At 33.7% G+C, this 26,093-nt stretch overlaps 1 long non-coding RNA gene across 1 annotated transcript in view; it reads right to left on the bottom strand.

Moving 5' to 3' along the window:
• Nucleotides 1-26,093, bottom strand: part of LOC146403734 (uncharacterized) — a 251,328-nt gene that overhangs the window by 73,968 nt on the left and 151,267 nt on the right. The window contains exon 3 of the long non-coding RNA XR_014842996.1: nt 15,302-15,380. This is a non-coding gene — a long non-coding RNA (uncharacterized LOC146403734). The remainder of the gene's footprint in view (nt 1-15,301; nt 15,381-26,093) is intronic.

The following is a 26,093-nucleotide window of genomic DNA, read 5'->3' as shown; positions in this document are numbered from 1 at the left end:
GCCATCCATCACTGTTGATATAATATTTCTGAAAGTTTTAAAGCAGGTCAAGATTATAATGCAATGGAATCATTGATTTTCACTTGATCGCCCCAAGGCCAAATCTTGCTTACACACCATGTTTCTTTACAGTGCTGCCAGTTTTTTATAGTGAGTCTTCAGGTTTATGACCAACTGTTTGCCAAAGTTTTAACTCTAAGTAGGTTCTGGACTTCCTTACATATGGCAATGAAATTTTATCATGCTATGAGTTTTAATGCAGTAGTCAATTCTGCTATTTATTCTCAGGTTTGCAATGTTCTTTATTCAAGTTTGATTTTCTGATGGTTGTTACACATCAAGTTCCAATTTCTCCTTAATATGTGAATTAGAAAACTAGGATGAAAGATTTATAATTGCTTTCTTACCATCACTGCTTACATGTGAAACAAGCTAAAATAAAATTCTATCAAAGTAGGCACTTTAAAAATAGAATGTTATAAAAAAAAAAAGTGTCCTAGAGTAAATGCAAGAATCAAGATTGGAATTTCCGCTATAAAGTGACCCACCGCAGAGGGGTGGGTCAGAAGAGGCCAGCACAATGCAGGATATTGATCATCATAATAGTTTGGTCTTCACTGGGAAATTAAAATTACAATAAATTTCTTCAGTTAAAAACTTTATGACACACAAGCTAAAATAGTAGGAGCAAATATTGAGAAAGTTTAGGAAGGCATTTTTCACATCTGAACTGCCTCTATACATATTTGAACAAGATCCTAGCATGACAGTGATCAGGTCTGTGGACTGCAGTGCATGGAGCTTTGGGAAATTAAAATCCATGCCAAACAAACAAACAAAACAATTATCCATAACTGAACCACTTTGGTCTTTTGAAATCTAAAACCTGGGATTGTCTCTAGGGAGTATTTTGTGAATCTAATAGTCATTTGGTTTCAAGTAGCACATACATTTAAAATAAACATTATATTAAAAATGTATTCATGGTTTATTTATAGCAAAGGACATTATATTTAATATTTTTGAAACTATATATATGTGGTGATATTAAACATAAATTTTGATCCGGGGATTGAAGAGAATATTATGAAATTTTTATCTTTTAGAAAGAGGACTTTGAATTTGATAAGGATGAAGATGATTGCACAATGTCAGACAACATCTTATCTCTTACTATGGTCAACTGTTGTAAGCATTTGAGGAAATGTGTCTATTTCCCAAACTATATCCTGTGTAATGTAAATAAGACAAAGTATGTAGAACAGTTCTTGGCATATAGTAGATTCTCCATGTATGTTTGTTGATTTGGATTAATTAAATCAATTGCCTGGTGCCTACTGATTTAGCCAAGCAAATGTTTTCATTATGTAAATTACTTTTGGGCAGCTGTTTGCAGACAGAATCAATATACTGGGGTACTAGTATGAACCAAACACTTACATTTAAGATTCCTGTCTTCTTTAGTGCCAGCTCAAAATAACAGTGAGACAAAAACCCCTTATGGACCTTCTTGATGGGGCATTTGTGTTATCCTGAACCAATCACCAATGCCAGAAAATTAAGTAATAAAATTCATTGGAAACTTGGTCAGAACTAAGGGGTAGTATAATTGGAAATGTGGCCAAAATCATGTGATTATAGCAGAGGAGTAGCAGTAACCCAAAGAAAGGTTGTAATGGGTTTTTAAATGAATAAACTATGAGACACCTTTGAGAATTTGAAGAAGATTATGGAAACATTCCCAGAAAAATTTGCATGTACACTCACACAGAAACACACACACAGATTATGTTTTATTACATATAAAAAAAGTTTTTAAAAATTAAGCTTCCCTCCCTTTTGACTAAGTTGTGGAGCTAGATGAGTGTGTACAGCAAACTCCTCTCCATGTGAAGAAGCCTGATTTACAGAGGAGAACAGGATGACAAATATATCAGAACTAAAAGAGAATGAGAGAAAGCAAGTGCATAGGCAGAGCCCTTAGACCTGATTGTGCCTGAAGGTTATTTTGTCCAACAACTTCCAGTTTGCATAGGGCAATCCATTCACTTTTGTTTAATTTATGTGGGTTGATTCTGTCACTTGAAACCAAAGTAGTCTATTCAATACTTATTGGTACCTCAATATATCAAGAACTGCATTATGACATTAGCAAAATTATTTGGACACAAACTCAATACATGAAACTACAAAACCCTTATCTTCTAGTACTAATTTAAGTGATTTTTGTTTTAAGCCAAACAGAAAAAAAGAGGATACATATGTGCAAGATGAATGCATGCAAATTCACCTGGAATGATTATGGATCTCTTTCCTTGAACAACAGTGGTCTGTTAGTTTTGTTGTGAAGTGCATGAAAACTGTTCCAAATAGGACATTAGAATAAGGTCTATAAAAAGATAAAATATTTCTTGTTTCCTGAGGTGGGCTGGTATTGCTATAAACTTTCCTCTGAGAACGGCTTTTGCTGCATCCCATAGGTTCTGGAGTGTCGTATCTTCGTTGTCATTTGCTGCTAGGTATTTTTTGATTTCCTGTTTGATTTCTTCAGTGATCCATTGGCTGTTTAGTAGTATGTTGTTGAGTCTCCATGTGTTTGTGTTTTTTGCAGTTTTTTTCTTGTTGATTTCCAGTCGTATAGCGTTGTGGTTGGAAAAGATGCTTGATGTGATTTTGATTTTCTTAAAGTTACTGAGGTTGGATTTGTAGCCTAGGATATGATCAATCTGAGAGAATGTTCCATGTGCTCTTGAGAAGAATGTGTATTCTGTTGCTTTTGGATGAAATGTCCTATAAATATCTATGAAGTCCATCTGGTTTAATGTTTCCTTACTGATTTTCTGTCTGGTTGATCTGTCCATTGCTGTAAGTGGGGTGTTAAAGTCCCCCACTATGATTGTGTTATTGTCAATTTCTCCTTTTAAGGTTGTTAGCAGTTGCCTTATATATTGTGATGAACCTGTGTTGGGTGCGTAGATATTTAAAATTGTTACATCATCTTCTTGGACTGATCCTTTGATCATTATGTAATGTCCTTCTTTGTCCCTTAAAATATTCTTCACTTTAAAGCCCAAATAAACAAGCTAACTTTACATCTAAAGCAGCTCGAGAGAGAAGAACAGACATGACCTAAAGTTAGTAGAAGGAAAGAAATCATAAAGATCAGGGCAGAAATCAATGAAATAGAAACAAAGAAAACCATTGAAAAGATCAATGGAACGAAAAGCAGGTTATTTGAAAAGATCAACAAAATTGATAAACCCCTAGCCAGACTTATCACGCAAAAAAGAGAGAGGACTCAAATCAATAAAATTAGAAATGAAAAAGGAGAAGTAACAGCAGACATCACAGAAATACAAAGGATCATAGAGACTACTATATGCAACTATATGCCAATAAAATGGAAAACCTAGAAGAAATGGACAAATTCTTAGAAAAGTACAATCCTCCAAGACTAAGCCAAGATGAAGTAGAAAAGATGAATGGACCCATCACAAGAACTGAAATGGTAACTGTGATTAAAAAACTTCCAACAAACTAAAGTCTAGGACCAGATGGCTTCACAGGTGAATTCTATCAAACATTTAGAGAAGAGCTAACACCTCTCCTTCTGAAACTATTTCAAAAAACTGCAGAGGAAGGGATACTCCCAAACTCATTCTATGAGGCCACCATCACCCTGGTACCAAAATCAGATGAAGATTCCACAAAAAAAGAAAACTACAGGCCAATTTTATTGATGAACATAGATGCAAAAATCTTCAACAAAATACTAGCAAACTGCATCCAACAATATATTAAAAGGATTGTACATCATGATCAAATGGGATGTATCCCAGGGATGCAAGGGTTCTTCAATATACACAAATCCGTCAGTGTGATACATCACATTAACAAACTGAAGAATAAAAACCATATGATCCTCTCAATAGAGGCAGAAAAAGCCTTTGACAAAATCCAACACCCATTCCTGATAAAAACCCTTCAGAAAGTGGGCATAACGTGAACCTACCTCAACATGATAAAGGCCATATACAACCAACCCACAGCGAACATCATTCTCAATGGTGAAAAGCTGAAAGAATTCCCAATGACATCAGGAACAAGACAAGGATGTCCGTTCTCGCCACTACTCTTCAACATAGTTTTGGAAGTCCTAGCCACAGCAATCAGAGAAGTAGAAGAAATAAAAGGTATCCAAATTGGAAAGGAAGAAATAAAACTATTGCTATTTGCAGATGACATGATACTATACCTAGAGAATCCTAAAAACTCTGCCAGAAAACTGTTAGAGCTCATCCATGAATTTGGCAAAGTCGCAGGATACAAAATCAATACACAGAAATCGACAGCGTTTCTATATACTAACAATGAAAAAGCAGAAAAGGAAATTAGGGAAGCAATCCTGTTTACCATTGCATCCAAAAGAATAAAATACCTAGGAGTAAGCCTACCTAAAGAAACAAAAGACCTGTATTCTGAAAACTACAAGCCACTGATGAAAGAAATCAAAGATGACACAAATAGATGCAAAGATATACCATGTTCATGGATTGGAAGAGTTAATATTATCAAAATGACTATACTACTAAGGAAATCTACAGATTCAATGCAAATCCTATCAAATTACCAAGGACATTTTTCACAGAACTCGAACAAAATATTTTAAAGTTTGTGTGGAAGCACAAAAGACCCAGAATAGCCAAAGACATCCTGAAAAAGAACAATGGAGATGGAGGAATCAGGCTCCCGAACTTCAGACTATGCTACAAAGCAACAATCATCAAAACTGCATGGTACTTGCACAAAGACAGAAATATCAATAGGTGGAACTGGATAGAAAGCCCAGAATTAAACCCATGCACCTACAGCCAACTAATCTATGACAAATGAGGTAAGAATATACAATGGAGAAAGGACAGCTTGTTCAATAAGTGGTGCTGGGAATACTGGACAGCTACATGGAAAGGAATGAAATTAGAACACTCCCTAACACCATTCACAAAAATAAACTCCAAATGGATTAAATACCTAGATATAAGACCAGACACTATCAAACTCCTAGAGGAAAACATAGGCCAAACACTCTCCAACATAAATGACACCAACATCTTCTCAGATCCACCTATCAGAGTATTGACAATAAAAAGAAAAATAAACAAATGGGATCTAATCAAACTTAAATGTTTCTGCACAGCAAAAGAAACCCTAAACAACACAAAAAGATAACCCACAGAATGGGAGAAAATCTTTGCAAGTGAATCGACTGACAAGGGATTAATCTCCAAAATTTATAAACAACTTCTGCAGCTCCATACCAAAAAAACAAACAACCCCATCAAAAAATGGGCAGAAGATCTAAACAGACAATTCTCCAAAGAAGATATACGGATGGCCAAGAAACTCATGAAAAGATGTTCAACATCACTCATTATTAGAGAAATACAAATCAAAACCACGATGAGGTACCACCTTACACCAGCCAGAATGGCCATCATCCAAAAGTCTACAAACAATAAGTGCTGGAGAGGGTGTGGAGAAAAAGGAACCCTAGGACACTGTTGGTGGGATTGTAAATTGGTACAACCACTGTGGAAAGCAGTATGGAGATTCCTCAGAAAACTAAACATAGAACTACCATTTGATCCAGCAATCCCACTCCTGGCCATCTATCCAGAGAAAACCACGACTCACAAAGACACATGTACTCCAATGTTCATTGCAGCAGTATTTACAATAGGCAAGACATGGAAACAACCTAAATGTCCATCGACAGAGGATTGGGTCAAGAAGATATGGTGCATATACACAATGGCATATTACTCAGCCATTAAAAAGAACGAAATACTGGCATTTTAGCAACATGGATGGACCTAGAAACTATCATGCTAAGTGAAGTCAGCCAAACAATGAGACACCAACATCAAATGCTTTCACTGACATGTGGAATCTGAAAAAAGGACAGACTGAACTGCTTTGCAGAACAGATGCTGACTCACAGACATTGAAAAACTTATGGTCTCTGGAGGAGACAGTTTGGGGGGTGGGAGGATGTGCCTGGGCTGTGGGATGGAAATCCTGTGAAATTGGATTGTTACGATCATTACACAACTACAGATGTGATAAATTTATTTGCGTAATTAAAAAAATTAAAAAATACATTAGAATTTTTATTCTCTACTTTTTTATATTCCTCAAGATTCTGATTCTGTATCATGCTGAAGAAAGAAATTCACACCATGTGTATATGACACTTATAATATTGATGCTTCAGAAGATGATGGCTTTAATAAATTATTCATGAAATGGCAAGTTACCTTTACTTTATGATTAGAGTTACAAAGTTACAGAATAGATACTCCTTCCATAAGATTTGCTAAGGCTTTAGCATCTTCTTTGTGGTAGCTGTTTCATGAGACCTTGAGTTAGAAATAGAGTGTCTTCCTTCAGATTTATGAAGACATGTATTTTTTTTTTTCAAAAAATTTGACAGTGTGATGTAATTGTTCAAGCACTGAGGTCAGACATGCAATAGCTTCTGCAGAGATGTCTAAAATCTACTGCTTCTCCCACATTCGATGTGGTCTTCAAATGAAGTGAACCACAAAAGCAACAAGCAAATATACGGAAAATTATGTTACTGGTTTTTTTCCTCCTGAGTTAATCCCCTCCTCTAGTCAATTTCTCTTCATCTTAAATTTAAAGTAGGACATTTTAATGGATTTTGGAAGATAAGCATGTTTCTTTTCCTCTATTATATTATCCCATAAGGAAACATTTGGATAAAGTCTTGTGCTTGCTTTTTTTTTTTTTTTTAAATGAACCATATGGGTGATGATAAAACTAAGCAGTTTTACTTATGAGATTAGAAAAGCAAATTTTACTGTTCTTGTAGCCACCCTAACACTAGTCTCCATAAGTTCTTTCAATTGAATACATTATACAAACCAATCACCTAAATAACTGACTAAATTTTTGTTTTGACTAATTTAACTAGGTGTTCAGCCTTTTTTTTTTTTTTAGAGACAAAAAGAAGGTAAAAGTATAGTAGAAAGTTGATTACTTGAGTTCCAGACAGAAATTTTTCATGGCCAAAAAATTAATCAATTACTATTTATGGCCTAAGTCTACAAGCATAAGTTAGTTTTGATCACAGAGATGTTCAAAATCCAAGATTGCCTTCCTTTCTCTAATATCGCAGATCTTTACCATAGTTGAGTGATTTTGATTGTCTCAAGGATCACAATGGTCAACTAATCGTGCATGTCATCACAGTTACCAAATAACTTTCCTGTGCCTGATTAAACTTGCAAAGTGAAAGAAATTATATTTCCACTGAATATTCATTATACACATTGGAGGCTGAAGGTTAAAAATACCACCCATATTCTTATTATTGTACCACCTGGGATAAGTAATTTCAATTTTTCAATAAGTGCTGACCTCACGGTTCTAATGGTCTTTATGTACAATGTGATACAGCCCTGGAGATGTTTAGAATGTTTTATTCCAGTTGGTCAGTAAGTTCAGGTATTTGAATACATGGATAATGTGACAATGAATTTCTTACTTTAATGCAAATTAACTTCACTTATAAATATCACATTTAGTATTAAAATAAGAAATTTTCTGTTTTGGGAAAACCTTTTGATTAGAATGGAAACAAAAGGATAATATTAGGTGATGTGGTTTGTCATATTATGCCATAATCCTATAATTATGAACTTTAAAATACTCAAATTATAATTACCAAAACCCCTCATTCATTGAGAGAAATTTTATTTTATTTACCTATAGTTGTGTGATGAAGGAGAAAACAAATGCTTGGTAATACTTTATTTTCATTGTTTCCATGGGGAAAAAAGGAATGTATTAGTGGACAAATGATTTTAAAAGTGATTATTTAGGAAGATTTTAAATTGTTTGAGTTACAGATTTGTCATGAGTTTGAAAATAAAAATTCACATCAGTTTTCTAATTATTTTCATTTTGATATTGCTATATAAGCCAAGAAAATTCACAGTAGATAATTTTAGTTGACAAAATACCTCTTGTATTTAATATTTCTAAGAGGGAAAGAAGCAATGGTTCTTTTTGTACTATATACTCAATCCATATTTGGATGACTGACAATGTTGGTTAGGGTCTAGAAATTGATCTAAATGATGTGGTCTCTCCTATTTTGTACAACTTACACTTTTTTAGGCAATGAAGAAACTCTATTGCCACATTTCATCTTGCTTGCTTTGGGTAAAGAAAATTTTATTTGTAGGATAAGAAAACAATCATTTTGCAAGCCTCCAACTTTTCAGTCTAATTGCCCAGCAGATAAGATTTATTATGTTCACTTACTTCAAGTCTATGGGATACAAATATCCTTCGCTGCTTATAAAGGAAAATGTGCTTATTTTTATAGAAACCAGACAATGACAATTAACGAAACTGTACATGGCATTTAAGAAAAACTAAATGGTAAGTCAATATCCTAAGTAGACCTCTACTTCAAAAGAGCAGTATCTTAAAACAGAATTTCATTATGTCCTTATACTCTTGCCAAACTACCACCATTCAGGAGCAGTAAATATCTGAATTCCATGCAAGACAAGCACCATGATCCAAAAGCATCTCCATTAAATGGAGTTTAAAATGTATCTTATAAGAGAACTTTTAACTGATGTTTTCCTTAAGTTGGAATTGTTTTCTTGTCATGGTATTTGTCATACTGTGATCTCACTACTGAAGACTACATATACCTGCAATGGTCAAATGACCACAAGAGATAATGGCCTAGTTTCTGTGGAATATTTCATGATAGCTGTCTACTGAATTCGTGTGTCCTCAAAGACACTCCCTTCCTCCTCCATTAATATTTTAGTTGGGTAATAATCATTTTAAAATACCCAGAATTAAGGCTAAAAGTACAGGAGAAAAAGCATCACTTAGGACTTTAAGTGTGAATATTTGCACATACATTCTTTTCATTATTCAAATCCTAAATGGATAAAATGGCTTTACGGGGCATTTGTAGGGCAGACATACCAGGGATACATATGAACAAATGAGTGCCCAGTTAGAATCAAATCACATGACTAATGATATTTTGAAATAGATTAATATAACAGTGATAGTGGTCAGGGATTGATAAATGAATGCTTAGACAAGTAAAATTAAAAGCAGTGAAAATAGTGATGATTACAACAAGGAAACAGATTAAAGGAAAGAAATACTATAAAAGCAGTGTAAATGAACTTTAAAAAGGAAAAAGAACCCAGCTGTTCATGAGAAAGTGTAAAAACAGAAACAAATGCTATACAGGGATATAATTTTTTAAGGCAGTTTATATTCTGATTTAAAACACGGATCATGTGCTTGGCACAGGATAGACAAAAGTGTGTATTGAACAAATGACAGGAATTGGAAAATGTTTTGCATAATTAAAAATGAGAAAGAGTGATAACATTTTCATATGTTTTACAGTTCCTAATAAAACTACCTTAGAATTTATTTATATTGGTTTCCATATGAGTTGAAATATAGAAAAACAGACTAATGGTGGAGAAATGCAGAAGGTAGTTCATTGTAAATACTTACAGAAGAAAGTGGCCATTATGCTTATTGGAAATGTTATTGTGATATTATCACACAAATATATTAATGATGTGGAAAATTCGGTAAATTATATATTGAAATTTGCAGAAGGCTCTAGTTATGACTATTTGCTTATAATATGATGCAGCAATTACTTTCTTATTACTAGAATTTAATGGTAGTGCTTTTTGTTTTATGATCATATGATAATGTGGAACTAAAAAACTGAAGGTGAACAATGTATTTAGAAAGCAAAAAGGTATGTAATGAGAACATGTAAACATTTCCAGATGTGAATGCAGGTCAGATAATCTTTGATTCTGATTTCTTCTTAGCACCTTTATTGGATAAGAAAAGGAAAGGTGGTATTTCTACGTTACACTTAAGTAAGCATTCATATTTCTCTTTTCATGTGTTACTCCATTAAATTAATCTCTGTTTTCATTTCCATTAGTGGAAAGATAATAAAATGAGTGGCAATCTCTATTTTATGGGGCACTGAGTCAAGTAATAATGGTAGTGGTGATGGTTGTGGTGGTGGTACTGATGTAGTAGTAATAGTACTACCACCAGATAACACTTATCCCCAAATTTGTGTGCCAGGTCCTATGCTGAACATTCTGTATGCATTAACTTAATTTAATCTTGCAGTAATGAATCTACTGTTGTTTAAATTGTTGTACACTTACAGCCTGTTTAGTAAAAGCACAAGAATACCTCCTCTAGATCTAATCACTGTTTTGGGAGAACTGACACATTAAATATACCAAGGTCTGACATCTTTAGGCACTAAAGAGGCAGATTATCTACAGGTTTTCACTACCCCAGTTTTTGAAACATGTTATTATATATCTCCTATTGAATGCTACTATTTGGAGATAAATATTTGGGAAAAAATAGGCATAAGGGAGACAGAAAACTCATTTTGTTAAATACGACACAATCAATCTGTGTCCACGACTGGAACTTCGGGGTTGATTAGAATAATGAATTGGAAATCAATTACTAGTAATTAAATGCTTATACCTACAACTGGTAAACAGATAACCTGATATGAAGAATTTCAACATACAAAAATAGGTTAATGGTAGAGAAATATAGCTGGCGATGTTATAAATACTTAGAGGATACAGGGCCTTTACGCTCTTCAGATTTCAGTATTAGTCACATTATTAGTCATACACTTGTAAGTCATATACTCATTAAGAGAGTCATGTTAAATTGAGAGAAAAACTTGACAAAAAAATCTACCTATAAACTTATAAGCCTTTCTTTTCATATCATAAAATTCTTTCTGACCACTGTAATTTGGCATTGGTATTTGGCATTTTCTTTATAGTATGATGTATTGTTAGCTGGGTTTTAACATTTTAAATTATAACTTCCAAATGAACTCTTTCTTGAGTTCGGCATATACTATAAAACTAAGATTACAATATGCATCAAATGAATACCTGATCAGTTGCTCAGTTAGTACCAGACTGGATTTTATAGAGTTCCTTGGTCAAACATTGAAAATTTCAGAATAACTATAGCAATAAACCAAATTTTACTTCCTAAGCTTATAAATAATACATTTTAGTCAATATATGTATGTAATTTATATACAAAAATAGTAGATGGTTTCACCAGTATCAACAGCATTAAAAAGTGTCTGATAAACCTAATAAAGAAAGGGAAAAATACTGTTCTTACCCTTTTAGAGTTTTCTTTAGAATTGTCTGATTCACTGAAGCATAAACATATTTCATCTTTTGCAAGGTATCAGTCGTATTCTTAAACAGGCTATTTGCCAAGTGATACCACCATGAACTGAAGTTGGGATTGACCACTTGGCCTATATATTATATAGATTTACTAAAATGTTATTTCAAGCATGTAGCTCTAGAGGTCACTCAATTTAACCGTCCCCCAAAGTTACAATAATTGATTATAGTGCAAGTCAAATGGGTAGCATAGGGAACTCATAGCCATAACGGAACTCCATTAAATGTATTCACAATGTCAGAGTCAATTGCTTCTGGCAGTGCCATTTCTGTTACCATGTTGATCAAAAGGTAATGGGAAGTGACAAGCAATATCACAAACACTCTATCCTAAACAAAACACTCTTCAAACACTTAAGTGACCATGGTGATAGCCTGTTTTCATAATAGGCAAATCCAGCAAAGTCTTTTAGAGGTTTCAAAAACATGCCTATGTTTTATTGGAGCAACTCAGCCCCTAAGGACTTTGAAAAGAAGCCAGTAGGGTATTCCGAAGAATGACAGCAAAGCAAAGCTCATGTAAAGAATCAATATAAGGAATCGCTACCATATACAATGTAAGTTTGTTTGTCTGGCTATTTTTAATTCCCCCGGCCCCATAAATAATGATGCTGTACATATCATATACTTTCAGGGTTTTATGAATTTATTTATGATAATTTTTCTGCCTGAAATGACCTATATTCTATGCTTGTCACAAGCCGATGCCACCTCCTCTTTCATGATTTGCATCAAAAATAAATGTCCTTCCATATAGTCAACCCAACCTCTTTTTCAGTCTCTTTTCTTGATACTACTGGTATATACACTCTCATTATTATACAACAAAATAATATTATTCATGAATATAGCCAACAGATCTTTATTGAGCAATTACTATGTATTGTGCATTATTTTAGGCCCTGAAGTTACAACAGTGAACCCGAAACACAACCAATCAGACCTGACTTTATTTATTACCCCCTTCAGGTTTCACTCAAATGTCACATTGCAGTTAAGGCCTTCTTTGACAATGCTATTTAAAGTTTCATCCTGCAAAAATCTACTTTTTTATTTCTTTCCAATTACCTTTTTCATAACTCTTTAATCTTAAAAGTACTCTGCGTTGTAAATAACTCTTTATATCTCTTCCTCCACTATAAAGTATGTTCAGTGAGGTCTGAGATTTTTTGATATCTAGTAGTCAGTAATGATAGTGAACAGCTCTAGTATGTAAGTTATTCTCAAAAGAAAAGTATATTTTACATAATACAAACAGGTATTTTAAACCCCAGTCGCTGCTGTCCCAGCAGAGTATTATCCACCATTATCAATCCTAAATGATCTTAGTTTTATTTTATTAACACAGATGAAGGATTTAAATAAATGGCCACATCCCATTTTCTATAACCAATTACCTTTATTTCATATATTAAATCTTGTCCCAAATAGCTCCTTCTCTAAGAAGCCCTTCTTGATACTCCTTGTAGAACGGCTTTCTTATTTATTTATGACAGCAATAATAAATAATGCTTCTATATAAGCGCTTTTCATTGTGTATACAGAATTTATTTTAATTTCTATTCACAGTTATTTAGCATTAGGTGGGGTTAAGAAAGGGTAAGCAAGAATTAGACTGGGATCGTAATTTCCTAGAGAACATTATGGTTTTTTCTTCTAGAGAAGAGATGTAAAAGTCACATTAACTATGTTTGTAGATCAGATGAGTACATTTTAATGTAAAATTTAAAACACTAATATAAAAATGTGTAATATATACTGTTATTTTGAAAAATAATGAAGATATGGAACAATGCTTCAGTTTTCCTTGAGGAAAAATTGTAGTGACACTCTTTATTGCTCATTCTCTGCACTTTTTTTTTGAACTATATGAACATATTACATACAAAACAAATAAACAAATAAAATAATCCCCTACCTTTCTGTATTGGTCAGCATAAGAAACAACAGACATACTCTATTACAGAACAAATGAAATTCTGATTCTGTAGGATAGCTGAGCTATTAATGATGAGTAGATATACTTAGATATCAAGCCCTAGGAGGGAAAAAGCTAATGAAAGTTAAGTACTTGGGGGGTGTGTGTGTGTGTGTGTGTGTGTGTGTGTGTGTGTGTGTGTGTGTAACACTCTTGGGAAATATTCAAACAATGTTGAATTAAGAAATTAATTGGGCTTATTGGGCTTCCCTGCTAAGTGTCTGGAATACAGCAGTTTACCTGATGGCTATGGTTCCTACACTCTTGGAAATTACTAACCAATCAGGAAAACCAAAATAAATTACTAAAGAGACTTAATTTAATAAAATATATAGCAAGTGCTGTGTGAGGAAAGCAGAAGATGCTGTGAGAGAGAAAAAAAGGAGAATGGGACTAACTGGGAAGACCATTGAGGGGTGGTAATATCTGTCTATGCCAAAGACTAAACAATGATAAGGAATCATTCATGAGTAAGGAGCAGGGGATTCACGGTTCTGGAAGTAGTAATGTAATGATAGACCCATTCAAATGTTCTGAAGCAGTAGAGAGAACACTGCATCTCTAATATGTTGGGGAGTGGTGAGAAAGAGAGGAGAGTAGTATGATTTGAGGTTGAAAAGGTTTGCGGACACCAGATCCTGCAAGGTCTCACAAAATGGGACAGGAGTTTGAATTTTACACCAAGTTCAAGGAAGCTTGTGAAATATAAATGCATGAACATAGCTCACTGTGCCCTTTCTGGCAATATTTCACTATTATTCCTACATCCTGATGGTACCTTTTCCTACACATCATTTATTCCTTATTTCTCTTTATAAAATAAGTTAAAACCGACTTTTGGACTTCTTGTCTATGTTTTACCCCTAAGGAAATTAAAATAGACAAAATCTTAAAGCCCCTGTTAGCCTTTACAATATTGCCTGGATTTCAACGCATCAAATAATAAAGGTCATTTAAACCCCAAACAGAAAACTGACCCCCTCTAGAATAATGTTTCATAGTTTAGATGCCACTTGTACACTATGGAAATCTGCTGAATGCAGCACTCCTAACATACATAACTTTACATTTATATTATATTCATGTATTTCTCTTATGATATCCTATAGAGACTCCAATAAACTTTGTAAGGATAAATTTAAATAAAACGTTATTTTCCAGAAACAAGCTGAAAATACCAAATTATACAGTAGCAATCTCATATCTTTATTATTTAAATATAATTGTCGTGTGGGTGAAAATATGCATGGCATTAATATGTATTAAGCATTTCATAACTGTGCTTATAATTTTGTAATAATTACCAACAACATATAAAATACTATAATATTAATTGAAATCACCAATAAAAATTTTCCATCCTTAAATTCAATTACTAATTCAGTAATTTCTTAGTCAGATGAATGCATCTATCCTGAATTACATTATTATAGACCAATTTGTATTTTTCAAATGTCAATGTCTCATTTCCATCAGGGTTTTTATTTTAAAGAAAAAGGAACACAAAAATGAAAAATGGCATTCAATGAGCACATTAACATTAGTTTTCTATTTTCACATTTCAAGGGAATAGACATATCTGATTAAAGTTTCTATCAAGTCTATACCCTTTAACTATGGGTAAAATAGCCTTTGGCAATTTATGAAGTTCGCATGGAGGAAAAACATTGTTCTTGAAGCATTTCCTCAAGTACTGTGTAAGGTATACCTGAGCAATTTTGACACTGCAGATTACCAGGTTTTATGAGTCCTTGGATTTATTGTGGGAACCTGAAATCAGCATTTTGATAAACACCCTTGTGATTCTGATTTCGACTAAAATAGATTGCCAAATCAGATGCTGAGAAATCTGATCTATGGTGAAGATTCTCTAATGGGCAAATATTCAAAAAAGATGGATTTCTATTTTTGCCTTTACATAGAGAAGAAATAAAAATATTTTTATATGAAGAACTCTTATTATTCTTACCTAATGATTACTGGAGTCCCATGGTTCTGCACAAAGCATGCTGTAGGTGCTTTTCTTTTTTCATTTTTCTAGCTTGTGGCTGTAGAATGAAGGATTCATAATAAGTAAGTTCAGCCATTTTCTGTTACAGAAATCTTGGGTATTACTCATGTTCTGTTGAAAATCAGATATAAAAGAAAATGACATTACATAATTGCATTGAAAATGAAGAATATTCCACATAATTACAAAATACAAAATTAAGCAGTTCATATTGCAAAGGCCACACACTTTAAAAGTCTGCTGTATTGCTAAAAAAAAAAGTATAGTTTCCAAAGGAAAAAAGCCTGTAATGGAAAAATCAAACAAACAAACCTACATTATGTTAAAACAAATTAACTTCTGATCAGACAGAACCATTAGATAAAAGAAACTAGTACTTGTTTAGGCTTTACTCCATACCAGGCCATGGTGTAAGACTTTTTACAGGTTAATTAATTTAGTCCTCACAACTATCCTAAGCAATAGCAAATAATACTTTCCCTATTTACCAATTAGGAAATTGGAGTACACGAAGGTGAAATAACTTCCTGATACTGAAGCTTTATGCTGCTTATTGTTAGAGCTAGGATTGAACCTAAGCAGTTTGGCTCATGGCAATTTCACTGTACTGACACAATAAATATAACCTAAAGCTTATTAACCTTTTATGCACACATTTAAAGAAAAGTTTCCTAATCATTTGCAGGTTTTACACAGATTCATTTTAAAATATTCCAAAATCTCATGAGATAATATCCCCAGCTGATCAATTTGTTGTTTAACTAAAATGAAAACCCAGTCTTCAGATTAATAAACATTTGTAAAGCCCACTGTCAGCCATTATATGTATCTATAAATAGAGAATAGCAATAAAGAGATAGATTATAGAAAAGAACCCATATTTAATTTCTCTGATAATAATGTCTTAGTTGAAGCTAAGTTTATACACATTTTTTCTTCTTCCTTCCAATATTTGCATATTACCCAGAGTGACCTGATTCAAAGCAGATCAAATCAGCTAATGTCTCCTGACTTTTAGCATCTCACGTCAATTCTTATTACTTCAGGAAGGTCTCTCCTGGTCATTCTGAATGGAACACATATTGCAATTATCTAGCATTTTTTGTATCATATATATTGCATTCAAAGGACTGATCACATTTGGAATTCTATAATTTTTATGTTTATTTGATTAAAACCTATCTTCTATCCTAGGGAAAGATAAATGAACTCAGAAACTGAGAAATTTTAATTTTTTGCTTGCCAGTATTTCTTTCATCAATATCCCAACTGTTAGGAAATAAATGCTCCATTAATATTTTCATGTTTCTGCATAGTTTTCTGAAGAAAAAATAATGGCAATCAAGTTAAAGGGTGATTAAATTATTACCATGGGGCATAAAAACTAAGATTGACATGTAAATAAAAAATTGGTCTTCCTTCTATACAGAACCTTCATATTTATTATAAGAATAAAATAAATGTAAAAACTTATCACTGGTGTTTTGTAAATGGTAAATACATTTTAAAGAAATAATATACATACATATATATGAATATATGAGATTTATACCAATTATACATATTTAATTATACAATTATATAAAATATATATTCTTTCTCTAAATTTAATATATATGTATATATTTGACAGGGAATATATATATATTTATTTGTTATGGAACCTCATATTTAAATATTTTTATTTATAAATTAACACATTTGTTTGCATATAAAGGATTATATTATTTAGATATAAAACAATTTTAGTTTTAGTAGTCAACACCTGAATAAATATTAGTTACTATAGATGTCATATATTTAAGTTTTTCTTAGTTATAAGAATTTAGAAAATCTGAAATTTCTCTTTAATGTGTCATTACAATATTAAAGGAATTTGAGAAATCTATAAAATTATAATGCAATTACTATATAAAATTGTCAAAAAATTTACATACCTAATGTGAGAGGTAAATTCTGACACACTACCCAATATTGGTTAATAAACCAGGTATATTTCAAATTGGGTTTTAGAATGTTTTACCACTTGAATTTGGCTCCAAAATGGTCATTTTTTTCCTTATCATAAGCAGTATATTTTACTCCTCCAAGAGTAGGTTCTATTGCTGCTTCCCTTTCTGAATGTATCTTGTGGCATAATTTTTATACTATTTTACTATTTTAAATAAATAGAAAATATTTCTATCTGTACTAGCCATATAGGGCTTACATATAACATGTTCCATTCAGTTCTTCCCAACTCTAATAAAATTATGCCTAATAATAATACTGAGAGTTTCCATTCTTACCCTTGAGATTGCTTTGTCCTCGGGGCAAGAATTTAACACATTTTATTCATTCATTCAAAAAATGTTCATTGATCACCAATGAAATCCCAAAACTTCTCTATCACTAGAAACTGTCAATTGTCATAGCAATTGTGGTCCTTAACTTCCAAAGCTGGTATGGAAATTGATGTTAATCACCACAATATAAAGCCAACTTCATAGAGCTGTTTGGAGGGCTAAATGGCATAACGTATTACAAAGCACTTGGTTCAATATCTATCTACAGACATCAAGAGCTTAATACGTGGTTAGTGCCATTATTATTTTTCATAGTAAGGGTACAGTAGAGAGCAGATGCTTAGTAGGGTTAAATCATAGCTTCCCAAAATACAGCTCATAGCACTTAACCCACACTAAGAGCAGGGATGGGGAAAACCTTACTAAAAGCAGCCACATGACAGGTATATTTTTCGTGATAAGTGCACAGCTACAACTTCATGCTTCTCATGTCTGCCTCTAAATCTCACATGGGCATCCACATTTGGAGAACTCTTTGTCATATATAAAGCTTTACTACTACAAGGAATACAAAAATATTGTTTTAGATTTCCAGGTTCTATAGTTTAGGAAGACAAGTTAGAAAAATGGTATTGAATGGATCTCCATTGAACTAACTTATAGCATCTGCACAGTCTACTGTTTGACTACTCATACACACATACATAGCTGCCTTGTCATACTTAACTTTGAAATAACAATAAGATATTTTTACCTATAATAATGCAATCATCTATTATATCAGTGGAAACATACACACTATTTATCCAGAAGTATCTGTCTCTGAATGATGTTCATTTCTTTAGTTTACTTAAACTCTCATATTGATAGATTATAGACTAAGGAATAAATCATAAATCTAAGCACCTCCAACCCATCCTATATAAAATTACGGAGAAAAGTTAGTGGAGAAAGATTAAAATTAATATACATGAGAACAAAAAACCCCCAATATTATCTACTACAGTCCTTGTTTCTGCACTGGTCACAATTTGGTAGCTGGTCCTTACAACTTATTCCTTCATTAAGCATTTATCCCTTGCCCTCATAATACACCTCACGTAATCTGGTCTCTTTATGTAATATGGTGACACAAACTTTCACTGAGGGTTTTACTTTGTTGGTCCCACCTATATTAGCCCTCTGTACTCATTTATTAGCTTTTAACACTGTACATTATGATATTAAAAGATAGTTCAAAGGATTCTTTCAGGCTTCAAACATGATTTCATTATACAGATACATCCAATTTTCCATTAAATTTTGTGCCTCAGGCTACAGAGAAGCCCTATGCTTTCCTGTTTATTCAATGGGATGAGAGGTCTGAAAAGGTCGAGTGACTGTCTCAGCTATCAACTTAGTGGATCCATTCTTACGTTTTCTAGTAAAGGCATTCCTCCTTTGGATTCTAAGGACTGTATACCAGTAATAGACCAGCATCACAGGAATAGGCAACAAAGAGACAAACAAAAACAAAAAAACAAGACATGAAAAAACACAATACAACATTCTAAGTGAGTCAAGTGTAACAGTACGAATATCTCTGTACTTGTGTTTATTATTTCCCAGACTTATACATTCTGGCTGTATGGGAATTAAAAAAAAAAAAACAAACAACAAAATATACACTGTTTATTCTTAACAGTTCAAAATATGGTATTTTGTGGAATAACACTAACCCTGAAAAATCCTAACACCCTGCAAAATGATTCAAAAGAGAGCTGTGAATGTCAAGTATTTTAATAAGAAATTTAAATAATAAAGCAGCAGCATATCATAGATTTATTCATGGTATTTTAAACATTTCTTTTAGTGTTACATAAGATAATGGTGCAATTACAATAACTGACATCTTTGATTTTACAATGTTTGACAAAAAGAAAAGCCAGTCCTTGGGGCTGTCATGCACATGTGCCACTCAGATCTCCCTTCAAGAGAGAACCTACTGTTAGGAGTGCAGTTGGCTAATAGACTCCAGCTGTGGAAATTTGGGGATCCATTTCAGTTTTCCTTTGGAGGCCAGTCTCCCCAAGCTCTTCAGTCAATGCCAGAGCAGGTTTCACCAGGGATGGGCCAGTTCTGCCCAACATGTAATGTCTCTAATGAGAAATCCTTTCTCTAGGGTCCTATTGATTTAACTAAAACTTTCCCAGATTAGCACTCTGTGCCTCTCAAGATAACAAAAACTTTCTTTACGCTATCAGGCCACAGTGAGAAATTCAAGTATGTAATCTGCCTTTTGTTGAAATGTTGGGATTTACATGGGCCTTTGCCACTAAAAGGCTTTCTAAATCTTATATTTCTTACCATTGAAGTCTAGACACAAACAACTTTTCCAGTTCTTTGATGTTCTGTTTTCTGAATTCTATTCTTTAAGTTCCCCTCATAATTGAAGACCATTAAATTATGGCACAAGCTTATCTTATCCGTATCTTCTTGCCAAGTACAGATTGTATTTGCCAAAACTTACATGTTTGTCCATTCTAATCACTTTTCCTAGAGCTTCTGGTTCAATACAGTTAGGATTTGCTGTCCAGGTTGTCATGACCCACGGTTTTACTAAATGGTTTTCCACTGACAAAAACCTCTGTATACATAGTTTGATGTTTTTGTAATGTCCACTATATAACTAAGTAAATACCATTTGAAAGTATTACTGTCTATAGTAGTCAGAGTAGGATAAATGCAGAAATAAACAATCTTGAATCTCAGTGACTTGATAATTATTCCCTGCTTCTATCACTGCCTATCAGTAAAGGGGTTTCTGTTCCTTGTTCATACATGCACCCTGGCTCCTTCCACCCTAATATGCTAACATCTTTAACCGTATACCATTTAAGGTCAATGTACATGGGGAAATGGGTATTAAGGGGGCCCACCCACCCTTAACTCTCCACAAGGAGTGACTTTTCATCTCACCATTGGTGAGGATTGGTTATGTGACTGAAGTCAAATGAAATTGGCTGGAAAATTATGTTTGACTATTTTTCCAGAAAGAGGAGAATTGCTTTGTTGTATAGCTAAACAATCAGCATTACAAAGAAGAAATCCTTTTCATGAGATCATGAAAAAATCTTAATTTTTGCCTTCATATTCATTTTGATCAAGCGTCTACTAAGCAAGCACTGGGGTGACTGAGATGGAAGCTGGCTTAGTAGCAGATAGATCATTTTGATCCTGTTAACGTTTAAGCATTTTATGTAGAGGGGACCTATAGGGGAACATTTTAGGCTCATTCCAACAGATCTAACCACATAATTAATCATTAGATGTTCTAGTCATCTGTCTTATCTTTGTCCTTACAAAGCAGCCAACCACCCATAAAACCGTTATACATGGAGTTCCTATCATGGCGCAGAGGAAATGAATCCAACTAGGAACCATGAGGTTATGGGTTCAATTCCTGGCCTTGCTCAGTGGGTTAAGGATCTGGTGTTGCCGTGACCTGTGGTGTAGGTCAAAGATGCGGCCTGGCTCAGATCTGGCATTACTGTGGCTGTGGGCATAGGCCAGCGGCTGTAGCTCCAATTAGACCCCTAGCCTGCGAATCTCCATGTGCCATGGGTGTGGCCCCAAAAAGAAAAAAAAAAAGAACAGAAAACAATATGCACATGAGTGCAAACACACACACACACATGCGTGCACACATACACAACTTTGGCTATCTCTTTGCATAAAAATGTATCAGCTTAAAATTCTGCTGACTTTGAAAATCTCTCTTCTCTACTCTACATCAGAGTAAATCAGAGGGATTCTAAAGCTATCACAGTTCATTCCTGCTTGGTGATAGCATATTCTGAACAGACTTTTGTAAACCAGGCATATTTTTTTTTTCCTTCTCAGTCACATGGATATAGGTAACTCACGTAGGGGTTATAACTATGTGTTGAAGCAGAAATAGATGCAGTGGAAGTGTGAGATAACTATTTGTAGATGAAGTACTGTTGATGTCTGAGTGTATGGCTGGACAGAGCTGATACCATCCAGTTTCTGAAGGTAAACTCAGGTTATAGGGTCATACAAATCTCCAGTGGAAAGTATTTAGCCTCTACCACGGCTCAGTAGCAAGAAAAATTTATTTCTATTTTTCCGAAGCAGAATAGCTATTTGTTGAAGAGAACATACTTTTGTTCTAAAATTCTGATGTCACTTGCTGATGCTGATATTCTACAGTTGAGGTTTTCCATGAGCACTAACTGGCATCATAATCTACCAAACATACTTTGAGAAACATTACATCACCTGTCTTAAAAATATTCTATCCTGGAACAAATGTTGAACTTTCTCTTTTTCTGGAACACATTCAAAACTGACAACCTCAGTAATCTTCGAACGGTCAAAGCTTTTAAGGAATGTGCATTGTTTTTAGTGCTGGCAAGTACCAGACGTAGCAACTTGTTTTTAATTAGAAGTGGCTATCCTAATTGTGCTCTAGACATTTTAATCATCAAGCATTTACTGACGTGAAGGCCACTGGCTTCCAGTGGAATTTATTTCCCATTTTATGACATCACTGGCATCACTGGATCCTCCTATGGCATTGAAATACCTCCTCATTCCTAATCACTTGGCTCTACTAGTCTGATGTTAGCAAAACGGGGGATCAGATTAGTATCTTCTGGTATAATGAAATGATCAATGTTCCTGAAGACTAAATTTATATAAGATTGGAAAATGGATATAGTCCTGAAACAATATGGTAAATGTGTATTGTTAACCATTCTGAATAAAAGCAAATTACGTTTCAGCTTTCTTTTGGAAAAAAAAATTGCCAGATTAATTACTACACATCAGGCACCAGCGTTTTAATAGTTTCATTCAAGCAATGAAACCATATATCAGACTACATTTGCAATTTGTTTTTGTACTATTTAATACTTTTAAATAGCGTTAATCAATACCCATGTATTATATCAATAAGCTAATCAAGCAAGTTTAAGTTAGATATTATAGGGATAATGATTTTTGCATTCCTCAGGTCTTTAAGGATATGATTGTCTTGTAACTTTTCAAGGGATATAGTACTGTGTTTCTTTTCCTTTTCTTTCTTTCTTTCTTTGGGCCATGATCCTTAACCCATTAAGCAAGGCTAGGGATCAAACCCACATCCTCATGGATAATAGTCAGGTGCATAACCTGCTGAGTAACAATGCAAACTCCCTAGTACTGCTTTTAATGTACAATTTTACTACAACAAGAAAGCAACAGTGGATTCTCCACCTGGTGCCTTCTCCAACAGAAGCAATAGATTTACGGGTCAGGAGCCCATGTGACGTCCAGACAACGTCTGAGTATTTTCACTGCAACCAGATATACAGGTACCAGGAAATAAATACAAGATGAACTCTGAGATCCACTAGGCCAACTCAAGAATGGACTTGGTCTAAAACTACATTTATAACCTAATGACTAGACCTACACTGACTGGGAAACTACATTAAACTTCATTGTTCTCTATGACTGCTGTTAGCTCAGAGGATGGTTCGATAACCCCCAAATATTAAGGCATTTTCTTTTCTACAATACAGTTACCGTGGTAAGTGGTTGCATATGCCTTTAGGAAAATCTAGGAAGAGATTTATATATTAGTGCATAATTTCAACACTTTTCTCAAAAATACCTGGCTCTTTGATCAAGGGATTCTTCTCTGACTCTATGAACTTATCTAGTCCTTGGAATTAGACAATTATACAAGACTCTACTTTTATGGTGGTTCAAAGTCAAGCCAGAAGGTTTCTGCTTTTGTCTTTGTTTCTACAGCTTATGAACGGAAATGGAACCTATATGACTGCCTATTTCTTTGTCATAGAAATGTAATAATCCATTTGGGTCAAATAATTCTCACTATCAGTTTATTTTTGCTGCCCATTATGGTAATCATATAAATATTATTTTGCTGCCCATTATGGTAATCATATAAATATTATTAAGTGCAATGTGTCTATGTTGGATATCTGTACACCTTGCTTAAATGGTACTATTTTGGTATCATCCACTTGAGATACAATCACCCATTGGTAGAATCACTCATCAGTTTCCCCATCCACAAAAAATAGCCACTATGTCACTTCTGGAAGGGGCTGGAAAATCTTTCACCAATGGAGAGATCAACAATTTTTTTTAAGACCTGTTCTCAGTTAATATATAGTAAGTGAACTCAATGGTAATTTGCTTAAGTGTTTAACTTCTTTTTTAAGCAATTTCTGTCTACTTTATTTACTAAGAGGCCACTGATTCAATGTTTCATTCCACTAACTAAGCAAACATTCTCAATTGTATGAGTTAAAATAGTGAATGAAGAATAACCTGTGGGTGTGATCCTATCAATGAATTCACTTCAATCTAAAATACATTCAGTCTTCCCTGGGAAAGCACCACACCTTGAGAATCCATTACAGTACCATTCCCAGAGATTGGCCAGTATAAGTAAGCAAAGTACCGAAGTTCAGTTTTTGAATAAGGCTTTCCCTTGTGAATTTGACTTTGGAAATTATCTATTTGGGATATAGAGAAATATATTCCTAGTTTTAGCTCTGGAGGGGATAAGACATAAAAGAGAATCTGAAGTAACTGACAGCTCTTGTAGGGTAACTGTTTCTTGTTACATTATTTTAAGGTGTTTAAATAAGGCAGGATAGGCCCCACAGAACAGAGAAGGGGCTATTGCACTGGCAAAGGAGATTCTGTGAGGTTAGCTATACTCAGAGCCAACTGCATCCAATAAAACATTTCCATTCAAATTTGGAGGGTCTCACTAACTCTCACAAGGTTCCTGGCAATTTTGTAAATTCAGTCTATGTTATATTTGAGTAACAAGATCAGAATCTACATTTGATTTTTTGCTGTCTACATTCTGTGGTTATGAGCGAAAGTAATTATTTTAGGGAAGTCAAAGAAAACTATGCTTTCTATTATGAGGTATTTAGCTGAAATTTTCAAACTTACATTTTGACATTTTATTTCTTTAAGATTTCCAGTGCAATTAGACACAATCTGTTAACCTTGAATCCTTCTATTCCTCATGCCCATCACAATGGTCTACAAAAATAAGTACATTCTTGACTGAACTCTTACTTTTAATAAATGCTTCATTTCAGTTAATAATTAACTAGTTCATCACAGTATGCCATGGATTATCAGTGTACCATCATCAAAAGTGAAATGAATCATTATTAAATGAAAACTCAATCAGGTAAGATAATAATACTTAGATTCCCAATTTCTTAAGTGTATATTTATGATATCTCTTTTGATAATCATTCTACCTATAAAGTTTTGTAGTTTAAGGCTACATAATTCCACACCCCCAACCCCAAGTGGTTTATGAAGGAAGAAGACTGATATAAAATTGATTGTATTATAAAATTTCTAGGAGGATCAGAAAATCAGGCTCTGGTATATAACACAGAAGGAATTAGAGCAGCAATCATAAATGTGCTATCATAAGACATGATATTCTAAAGACTGTATGGTTATTACAGTTGTCTATCCTTTAGCACCTACAGCATTTTACCAAGTCCTAGAGTAAGTTTACGCCATCATGCTTGACAGAATCCAATAATTCTATACATTGTCACTGATTTACTTCTGTTTCCAAATCTCAGGAGAATGTTTCTCCTTAGTGGATCAAGATCATCTGTAGAATCCAAGCTGTAAGAATGCCTGAGAAAGAGAGATTTTTCAGTTTTTTTTTTTCTTTTTTCTCCTCATCTCTGTATCATAGAGAGGCAAGCTCAAAAAAGGATTGTGACTGAGCCAGCATTTGAGATTTATCATAGTTGGAGAAAGGCATTTAAAGCTGAAGGACTGGCGATGAAAGAGAATGCTTGCTATCCAAAGTAATACAGCTAAACCAGCACTACCCCAGATGCTTGGATTAAAAAAAAAAAAAAAAAAAAAAAAGAGAATCTAGTCAAATAGTTGAGGAAATCCTTTATATTCTTCTTGGAGATTTACAGTGAATACGAATTACTCTGGGAAAAATAATCACCTATAAAATATCTCTGACACTTTTTTGTTAGGATCTTTCAAGTTTATTTATGCAGATTAGATTTGTTTGGTGTAATACCTAGTAACATGCCATACAATAGTGTCTGTGGAACACGTTTTAGGAAACTTGATGCTGGAATGGAGGCATCAGAAGAATGGTGGTGGACAATGAAGGGGCTGGAGGTGCTTTTTGTATTTTCTGTCTTGTTAAGGAAATTGGAATTTTATATCAATAAAATAGGAATCATTGAAAAGTTCTAAGCAGTAGCATGGCACAATAAGATGTAATTTATATCACAGACACCTACGTAAAATAAGTAGACCCTAGTTAAGAGTCTGTTGTTGAGAGGTTGTTTTAATAGTCCAGATGAAAAATGTGAGAATGAAATATTTTATTTCAATAGGTGCCGAAAGTCCTACAAAAGCATCATGAAAAT

The sequence above is a fragment of the Sus scrofa genome, chromosome 4 (assembly GCF_054392235.1).
Source record: "Sus scrofa isolate SSC_HxYL_T2T_F1_AM1 chromosome 4, Sscrofa_HxYL_maternal_Yorkshire_Landrace_v2.0, whole genome shotgun sequence".
NCBI classification, from domain to species: domain Eukaryota; kingdom Metazoa; phylum Chordata; class Mammalia; order Artiodactyla; family Suidae; genus Sus; species Sus scrofa.
The sequence above is the reverse complement of the archived record's forward strand: the minus strand, read 5'-3'. Positions and strand labels throughout refer to the sequence as shown.